The sequence below is a fragment of the Pinus tabuliformis genome, chromosome 3_1 (assembly GCF_031772625.1).
Source record: "Pinus tabuliformis cultivar Carrire ecotype Pingquan chromosome 3_1, CPIR1, whole genome shotgun sequence".
Lineage (NCBI taxonomy): Eukaryota > Viridiplantae > Streptophyta > Pinopsida > Pinales > Pinaceae > Pinus > Pinus tabuliformis.
The window spans coordinates 344,407,474-344,417,477 of record NC_142301.1 but is presented as its reverse complement, the minus strand read 5'-3'; positions in this window follow the sequence as shown (position 1 = coordinate 344,417,477).

Genomic DNA, 10,004 nt, shown 5'->3' with positions numbered 1-10,004 from the left:
CAAACCCTACATAACCAACTAATCCTACTTTTGCAAAAAGAAAGATGAAGACCATGAAATGAATGCCATTACCTACTCAAGAAGTAAACAACATCTACTCAAGCTATTTCTAGAAGTAAATGAGCAAAAAACATCTTTTTGGATTTTTATGTATTTTTACGTGAAATTGTCATGCATGTAATTTATTTGTCGGTGAATGTGGCAGCGATTAGGTGGTGATTAAAGGTGGTTTTGGGGCTTGAGGAGATGTAGGATGGTGTGGATGAGTCCTAGGAGGTCTCAAGTGGCCTTTTGGAGGCTTTTCCTGCAATCTTACTTCAAAAGGAAGCCTATAGGAAAATCTACAGGAGGCTGCAGGGGATCTACAGGAGGTCTACAGCAGGATGCTGAGAGATGTTCTGAAGGTTTTGAAGGTGTGAGAATGGGTGGAAAGGGTAGCTAAAGGCTGGGATGATGTGTTAAGGCACCTAGGGTTCACCAAGGATCATTAGGAGAGGGAAAGATGGTCGGGAGAGATGGAGAAATCCTATGGAAAAACGCAGAAAACTAGGGTAGATTTGAGGTGAACTTTGGGTGAAATATAGGGCATAGATTAGGGAGAGAATGTGATGGTTGATAGGCTAACCTACTGTGAGAAGAGATTTTCTACAATAGAACTGAAATTCAAACAATGAAATCAAGCAAGGAAACTAAGTACATCAAAAACAGAATTTTTCATCAAGCTAATCTAAATTATGAGCTATGGAAAGAAATGCTGAAACGTGATATAATGAGAGAAAGCATGGAAGAAGACTTATTGCAAAGACAGAAATGAGCATTGTGAAAGAGATCTAAAGCAAAGCATTAACCTTCTAACAGACTGTAACACTAGAAATCCTATGGAGAAGGAAAATCTGTGTTTTTGTGGCAGTAAGAGGGTCTTGGCCTCAGTTCATGGTCCCACAGGGAGGAAACGAGGCCAAGGCACTATTGCTGGCCTTTTTTATATTCTGTCTACCACTGTTCAACCTGCTATAGAAAACACAAATGGAAACAACCTTCTAAATCACCAAAAGTAACCTATTCTTAACCAAGAAAGAAATTCATCTAACAGCAACTAATTCATAAACTGAAACAAATCATATAAATACAAACAAGAGGAGCTTGGCTATGTGGATTGGGCCCTAACCCAAGAGATTCGGCCCTCTGAGGTAACTCGGTGCTAGCTCAAAAAGGATCTCATCTTTATTATCAAAATAATAATAGGGTTACATGAAATTGTCAACAAAAGTAAGCTCGAAGTTGAGCAGAGCAAGGCTACAACAAAAATTCGACCAACTCCTAGTGAGGTCCTCGGCCTCTCTACTTATACAAATGAAGCTTCCAACAATTTCCTCAAAATCAGGGAGGCTTGGCTCCCAAAACTCGAGATAAACATAAGTTATCCTCCACTTGCTCGGCTGCCTCCTAGTGCATTGATTTGGTTTTTTGTGCTTTGAGCTGCATGAAGGAGAATTCGAAGTGGGGAGTAATAAATGAGGGGGATTCCCTCCTATAAATCCTCTCCTTTTCCCACTTCGAATTATTGCTGCCAATTGTCCATTAAATCTTTGACTTTGTCTTCAAAATTCAACAAAAAACTGCATTAAACACATATTAGACTCCATGGCATCATAACCAACCCAACTCACTCCATAAGCATAAATATAATCAAAAAACATGCAATAAGCTAAGAGAATGGTTGATTAAACTATGTTAGGAGGAAAAATGAGCCCATATAATTACCCATTTATGGGGCTCACCAGTGGTTGAGTCCCAATTTTTGGGACGTTGGTTCTTATCCTAGGTCGAAGTGGGACACATTGTGTTCATTGTGCACTTTCTCTCTCTAATTATCTAATTCTCTCTTACTCTCCTCATGGAGGTAAGCAATATTGTATTGCCTAAACTTGTTGGCACAAACTATTTTTATTGGATCAAACACATGCAACCTATATTCATCACTAAATATTTATGGGAACTTGTAACTAATGTATACACTATGCCTTATCCTGATGAATTAAAAGCATTAATAGATGATGAAAAAAATAACTCTTAAGGAACTTATTAGGAAAGATAATGAAGCACTTTCACTTATAGGAAGTGTTGTTGAAGAATCTATATTTCCAAGAATCAGTGGTGTAGTATCATCCAAAGAAGCATGGGATATCTTAAAGAACACATATGAAGGTGTGGTTGTAGCTAAATTGCAAACATTAAGGAGGAATTTTGAAAATGCCCATATGAAAAGTAATGAATCTATTCATGATTACATCACAAAAATGCAAGATCTTGTTAATCAAATGAGGTCATTAGGTGAAGATGTTCTAGAAAGAAGGCTAATTGAGAAAATTTTAAGAAGTGTTCTTCCTAAGTTTCATATGGTCACCACCAGTATTATGGTATCCAAAGACTTAAATACAATGAAAATTGATGAATTAAGTGGATTCTTATTAACTGTTGAAGAAAATCAACCATCTGAGCAAGTGGAACATGTTTTTTTTGTAAAGCATAGAGGAAGAGGAAGGAGCAGAGGTCAATATCAGAATCAAAATCAAAATAGAAATTAGCAAAGTTCACAAGGAAATGCATCTCCTTCAAGAGGTAGAGGAAGGAATCCCAATCAATTTAGAGGAAGAGGCAAAGATGGATCTCATGGAAGAGGACAAGGAAGAGATGTAGGTAAAAATGGAGGAAGAGGTGGAGGACCACAATGTTATTATTACCAAAAAAATCGCAATCTTAAAAGAGATTGTTATGCAAATATGTGTGATATGGAGCATAAGGGTGCCAGTGCAGTTTTTTTTTTTTTTTTACTTTAACGGTTAGATTTTTATTTAAAAGGCGGAAAAACAGCTACCGCTTGCTTTTACATTGGATTGAGTTCCTCAATTTCATTTCTCTCTGAGTTCATGAAATCCACGGATCCATGATCAATCTTTGACTCAGGGTCGCCTTTTGGAGAAGAAACGCTGTGTCTCTGCTGAAGGGTTCTTTACCTTGATGTTACCTGCTGTCTCTGAAAACCTGAGTTTGCCTTTCTGGAGCCGTCCTCTAACTCTGTTGCCAGAGGAGCGAATCGGATCTGAGCTATTTCCACTTGGGGGTATGAATATCGTTTTCCATCTCTAGTCTTCAATCTAACCTTCCAGCGCCTTGATTTTTCGATTATGGTTTCAACTGTAATCCACAGGTTGATCCCTTGGATAACCACTTGCTGTCGTTTGCAAAATCGATGCACTAACAGTTTCAATGTAATGATCAGCTTGCGCTAATGCTGAATTCATAGATCCCTTTGTAGGAGGCGAGTCGAAGGCACCGGTGGATATGGAGTAGCCTGACACTGGAACAACTTTCTGTAGAAACGAAGAGCCTAAAATTTATGTTGCTGCCATTCTCCACAAGCTTGAGATTTAAAGGACAGAAGAGATCCAGTCTTTTGCTATCATTCTTGGTTTACTTCAGAAATGAGGTTGTGGAACCTGTGATAACACTTTTATTTCTTTCTTAAACACACCTGCAAAAAGCAATCTTCCTAACTCACAACGCTCAAGCCGGATCCTGCTTGGAACAGAGAATATAGGGCCAGCCAGAGACAGAGAATCCAATGCATCTGACATTTCTTAGTTGCCTGTCCTTGGTGCTTGGTGTAACTGATTCCTGTAGCTGGAACAGCGAAAGCCTGAAGGAGCTTGAAGGGTTTCCGAAACATCTGGATCAGTAGTTGAGCCCCACAACCTCATGAAGAACAGAATTCCTGGTTAATCCAATTATGGGATGATGCAGAGAGAATCTTCCAAGTTGACTGATAGGGTTCTTTGGCTTCTGGCAGCTCCAAGGTTGGCTTCAGAATCAGCTTGAGTATTAAGCTGCCTCATAATGTGGAAGAAAGAGATTTTCCGAAACTTAGCCAGCATGGGTCTTATTTTCTTGAGAATTCGGCCTAAATGGATCTGCAACTGATTCGAAGGAGAATTCATTGCTTGAATGATGAGCCGAGAGTCTCCAAAGACCGTCAATGTTTGAATGTTCCGTTTTAGAGCCAGAGTCAGCCCCTGCCACAAAGCTAGAGCCTCAGCTCTATTATTTGATTCGATTCCCAGACCCCAATGGTACTTGAGTAAAGTAGACCCATCGGGTTTCAGCAGCACTCCACCTCCACCCGCAGCTCCTGGATTGCCTTTAGAGGCCCCGTCGAAGAAAAGACAATAGTCATCTAGTGCCGATCTCCACTTTAGAAATTCCTGTTCTTCCAGACGAATTTCCCACTTAGCATGGCGAGTGGTTGGAATAGTATGGATGGGTTGATTATTCGGAGTGATTTCTTTTAGCCACAGCTCCTCCTCATTGTCCAGCTTTACTTCATTCCTTAGGGCTGGATTAGCTTCCAAAGTCTCTCCCAATAAAGCTTTAATTTTGGATATAACGTTGTTTACAGTGCAGATTTCTCCTCTGAAGATTCTGTTGTTCCTTTCCAGCCATAATTTCCAACAGATGTATTTAGGGGTCCACATCCAAGCAGTCTTAAGGAGGTTTTTATTGTTGGTGCAGATTGGAGGTAGCTTGGCCCACTCGTAGAACAGGGATGGCACATTTCTTGGTAGCTCAATCTTGTCCGCCCTTGAACTCAGGACCCCTTTCCAGACTGCCTTGGCAAAGGGGCACAGCAACAACAGGTGATCAGCTGTTTCTTCCTCTGATATACATAATGGGCATCTGGAAGGCCCTTCCATTCCCCGTTTTCTCAGGTTGTCTCCTGTGAGAATACTATTATGAGCAAGTGTCCAGCAGAAAAAGTCTATTTTAGGGAGAGAAGGAAAGCTCCATATGAATTTCCATTGCGTTGGGTCTGGAGGGACATTCGGGACAGCAATTAAACTTTTGTATCCTTCAGCTACCGAGAAGGAGCCAGTATGGGAGCCCCACCCTCTTTTATCCTTGGTTGTTGCTGATAATGGTGATTTCCCTTGCAGATTGTCTAACAGTAAAGAAGCTTCAGATTGCAAATGGTGTGGTACCTCCCCGAGATTCCAGCTGTCCCATCTTCTTTCAGCATCCTCCGTCCAGTTGGTTATGTCCCACAGAGTTTCCTTGTTGTTGGAATGCAGCCATAGCTTAATATTTGCCAGGCCTTTTATATGATGAAGAGGCTGGTCTCCAAGAATCTGATCATTCCAAATTCTTATTTTTTTCCCATTACCTAGGATCCAATAGAGGTTGGGGCTGAAGTTGTCCAGAGCAGCGATAAAAAGTTTGGATATTGGGGAGCCTTTGGAATTTTTTGGAGGAAGATCCAAACATCTCAATCGTTGACCTTGAAAGTATTTCTTCCACAGCATTTTCTTGCTCCAGCTTATTTTCCCTGCCACAATATTCCACAATATTTTTGAGCCAAGAGCGAGATTTTGGGCAGCCAAGTCTCTCATTTGCAGACCTCCTTCTATGAAAGGTTTCTTAATGGTATCCCAATTTACTAAATGAAGCCTTCTTTCATTGTTTTTCCCCCCTTCCCACAGAAATCTTCTCAGCATACCATCCATTTTACTGAGAAAGGTTTTGGGAGCGAGGAGAATGGAATGCTGAAACAGAGGCATGCTTGTTAAGACAGATTTTATAAGGATAATTTTCCCAGCAGTTTTCAGCCAGGAGGCTCCCTAGGCATTAATTCTGAGTTTGAGCTTGTCCAAAAGGGGCATCCAATGGGAAACTTTGGGGATGGATCTGAAAATTGGGATCCCAAGATATTTGAAAGAATCCCAGTCTTGACAGATTTTCATTTCAAGAAGCCTAGCTATGTCAGCAAGGTTTTTAGCTGAGCAATTCCAGCCATAGATTGTACTTTTTGAATAGTTAATCTTGCTGCCGGATGCTTCCTTATAGATGTCCAGTTCCTTTTTGAAAGAATTGGCCGAAATAATGCTCGCTCCACCTAGTAGCAGAGTATCGTCGGCAAATTGAGCATGGTTTATTTCTTTGACATTTTGCACCATTCTGAGACCTGGCAGAATTTGGATTTGCTGACAGTAGTCGAGCTGGAAACTCAGCACTGAGGCTTGTATAGCATAGAGAAGCGGGGACAGCGGACAGCCTTGCCTTAATCCCCTGGAAGCTGTAAAAAATTCAGTTGATCTTCCATTTACCAGCGGAGCAATCCAAGGAGAGGCGATGCAGGCTTTCACCCAATTTGTGAATTTTGTTGAAAAGCCCATTTTTGTCATAACTGCAAACAGGAAGTCATGCCTCACCCTGTCAAAGGCATTAGCCAGATCTAGTTTTATTACCATTCCTTTCTCTTTTCTCTGGACACTTGAATGTACTGCCTCTTGAACCAGTACAATATTATCCAGTATCTTTCTCCCTTTGATGAAGCCTCCTTGGTTCTCTGGTATGATGTCCGGCAATATATTCTTGAGGCGCATGGATATTATTTTGGTAATAAGTTTATAGCTAGTGTTACACAACGAAATGGGGCGAAATCTACTGAACTCAGAAGCTCCTTTTTCTTTCGGAAGCAAAGCCAGGAAGGCTGAATTGGTGCTGCCTCCTATCTTAGTACACAATTGGGACTTCCTTACCATTCTCAGAAGGTCTTTGTTGATAATTGACCAGCAAGACTGAAAGAACCTGGCAGTGAACCCATCAGGCCCTGGCGCTTTATCCGGATCCATGCAATCCAAAGCTTTCTTGAGCTCATCCATGCTGATCGGGGCAGTCAGCATATTATTGACGGGGTCTTGCACACAGAAGGGGATCAGATTGTACGGATATGCTTGGGGATCTATAGGCTGGTCATCAGGAGCTGAATAGAGATCTTTAAAAAAGGAGAAAGTTGCTCTCTTTATGCCCTCAAAATCATTAACCACTGTGTCTTGGAATCGGATTTCTGAAACATTTTTGTATTGCTTTCTGGCTTCGGCATGCTTGTGGAAGAAACTAGTATTTTTGTTGCCGGCTTGTAACCATAAATTTCTAGATTTTTGTCTCCAATACTCCTCTTCGTCCCTACTGGCTTTATGAAAGGCTTTTTGTAACTCAACTTCTTTTTGAAGCAGACTTTGGGTAATAACTGAATTCTCCATTGAGGATTGGAGGGCAGTAAGATTTTCTATAGACTCTTTTCGCTTGGCAGCAGGTGTTTTCAAAGCTTTAGCCCACTCCTTGAGCTTTCTCTTAAGAGCCCGCAACTTTTCTTCCCACACGAAGAAAGGGGATCCTTGAATTTTCCGGTTCCAGACTTCAGCAACCACCTCATTGAACCCCTCTTGCTGAATCCATAAAGGGCTAAATCTAAATGGAATGGGTCCAAGGAAACTATCCATGGAAAGCTCCAGACTTATGGGTTTGTGGTCAGAGGTGCAGTTGGGCAGAATTTTGGATGAGGTCATTAGTCCACTAGTGAGGAAGGAGGTTTGGACAAGGAATCTGTCCAAGCGAGCTGCTATATGGCTGGGACCTAGTCTTTTATTAGACCAAGTGTATTTCCCAGCTGAAGGTTTTATGTCCTCCAAATCCCAATCGATCATGATGTCTTCTACCCATTCTCTGGCAGGGTCCCTTACAGGTGAACCACCTTTTTTCTCTTCAGCAGCTAGAGTGACGTTCAGATCCCCTGCAATAATGATATTTCCTGGATTGTGCAAAACAAGAAAGGACTGGAGCGAGTCCCAGCAAATTTTTTTCTCCGATGGCAAGACTGGAGCGTAAAGGTTAAATAAACTTACTTGTTGACCAGAGTCTTTGTGAAGGAGCTGAGTGAAAATCCAGTGCTGGCCACTTTCTTCTTGAATCAAGTCGTATTTGGAGCTGTCCCAGAAGGAGGCGATCCCACCAGAAGCACCTCTAGCACTGACAGCTCTACCAGGGCCTTTGCGCCAGAATGTTTTGCAGGATTGGAGGAGAAGAGTGTCCTCCATCTTTGTCTCCTGGATGAGAAGGATTTCAGGCATATGCAACCTTACAATGTCTTTCAGGGCCTCTTCTTTCAGCCTGCTACCTAATCCTCTGCAATTCCAGGAGACGTATTTCATTATTTACTGGAGGGGGGGGGAGTGGCTCCTTTTGGAGCCTTGTTGTTCTTGCGCCCAGATCTGGTATTCATCATTCCCTTGAGGGTTTTCTGGGAACCTTGGAGAACATCCATGTAGGTTTTCTCCTCTCTTTGTTTCTTCTTGGATTTTCGGCCCCTGGTTGATTTGATAGGGGAGATTTGAGAGCTGTCTGATTCAGATTCTCTTTCTTCTGATTCTTCTCCTGATTCGGTGGCAAGACTAATATGCTCGTCATCGCCTGCTTTTCCCCCTTGATCTGCCTTGGTTAGTTGGGGATTTGATTCTTCTTCGGATTCTTTCCTTTCCTTCGGCTGACCTTCAGTTTCTTCATGTTTCTCTGAGGCCTCCCCCTTTTCAGCTGTGGATGGGCCTCCATTTGAGACTGTTTTGGTTTTGTCATTGGGCTGGGGGTTTCCCTTTGGTTCTGTCTGCTTCTTCTCGTTTGGCTTTGAGACTACCTTTCCTTTTTTTATTTCCTTCCATCCTTCTTCTTCCTCTTTGTCCCCTGATGGTGCTTTAGGGCAGTTTCGTTGAAAATGGCCGTGTTCATGGCAGATCCTGCATTTAAATGGAAGTTGTTTGTATTCCAGCTTCTAGTAGTGGTGCCAATCTCCCACTGTCAGCTTGATAGCTTCCGGTAGCCCAGCTTCGAGATCCACTTCCACGCATATTCTGGCACAGGTGTATTGGCCCTTGTTATCAGCTTTGTCGATGAATCTTCCCAGTCCATTTCCTATCTTTTGCAGTGCTTGATAGCTCCAACAGTGTATTGGCAGATTGGGAAGCCGAACCCAAACAGGGACCTCCTTTGGGACATCGACTGAGGGGTCAAAGTCGGGTGTCCATTTATTCAGAAAGAGACCTTGGTTTCCCATGAAATATGGGCCATTTCTGAACACCAGATCTCGGTCTTCTTTGGTAGTGAATTCAAAGATGAAGAAGCCCCTTCCAACCGCGTAGCTGATCACATTGTTTGGAAGCAGGGGTCTCCAGTTTCTTTGCACCCATTCATCAGTCGATTTTGTTGTTGGCCATCGACCCATAAATTGCCCTACTAAACCTCTGTCAGCCAGGGCAAGGGCGATTTTGATTGTCTGGTCTTCTGGCAGAGCAATTTCTGGAATTTCTTCTAATTTTTTGATAAACTTCGGGGCTTCAGGCTGCATTCGTTTTTTCCCTCTCTGCGTAAGAATCCTCCTGAAGGCTTCTGCTGGCGAGATCGGAGGGGTGGGAGAGGTCTCCGCACCCCCTGGAGCAGCCATGGCGGCGGCAGCTGGTCGCAGACCTAGCAGGGAGCATTACCTATCATGCGCGCTGTTTTTGCCAGTGCAGTTTTTAAAGAAACTAGGAATGAGAAGTTATTCATCTCAAGTTTGATGGAACATAGTGAAGAAAGTGAATCATTGTATATTGATTTATATGTTCAACCCGTATGACATATCAAGAGGAGTTATTTACCAAAATTAATGAGAATTATTCTGGCAAAGTCATATTTGGTGATGATAGTGTTTTTGAAGTGAAAGGGAAAGGAACAGTTGCAATACCAACATTGCATGGAGATAAGAATTTAATTTAGGACACTTTGTTGACACCACCATTGAAGAAGAACCTACTTTTTGTAAGAGAGATGACGGAGCAAAACTACATGTTAGTTTTTGATGATAAAGAGTGTTTAATCATGGATAAGTTGAATCAAAATGCAGTTATAGCAAGAGGTGAAATGATTGAAGATAGAATTTTCAAGATCTCTTTTGATTTAAGTAATTCACAGAGTTTGAAAGCAACAAAAGAAGCAAATAGTAAGCTTTGGCACTTAAGGATGGGACATCTAAATTTTCATAGTTTGGTGTTGCTGAGAAAGCAAAACATGGTGAATGGTCTTCCTTATATTAAGTTGGATGATGATGTATGTGAAGGGTGTATTTTTGGGAAACAACA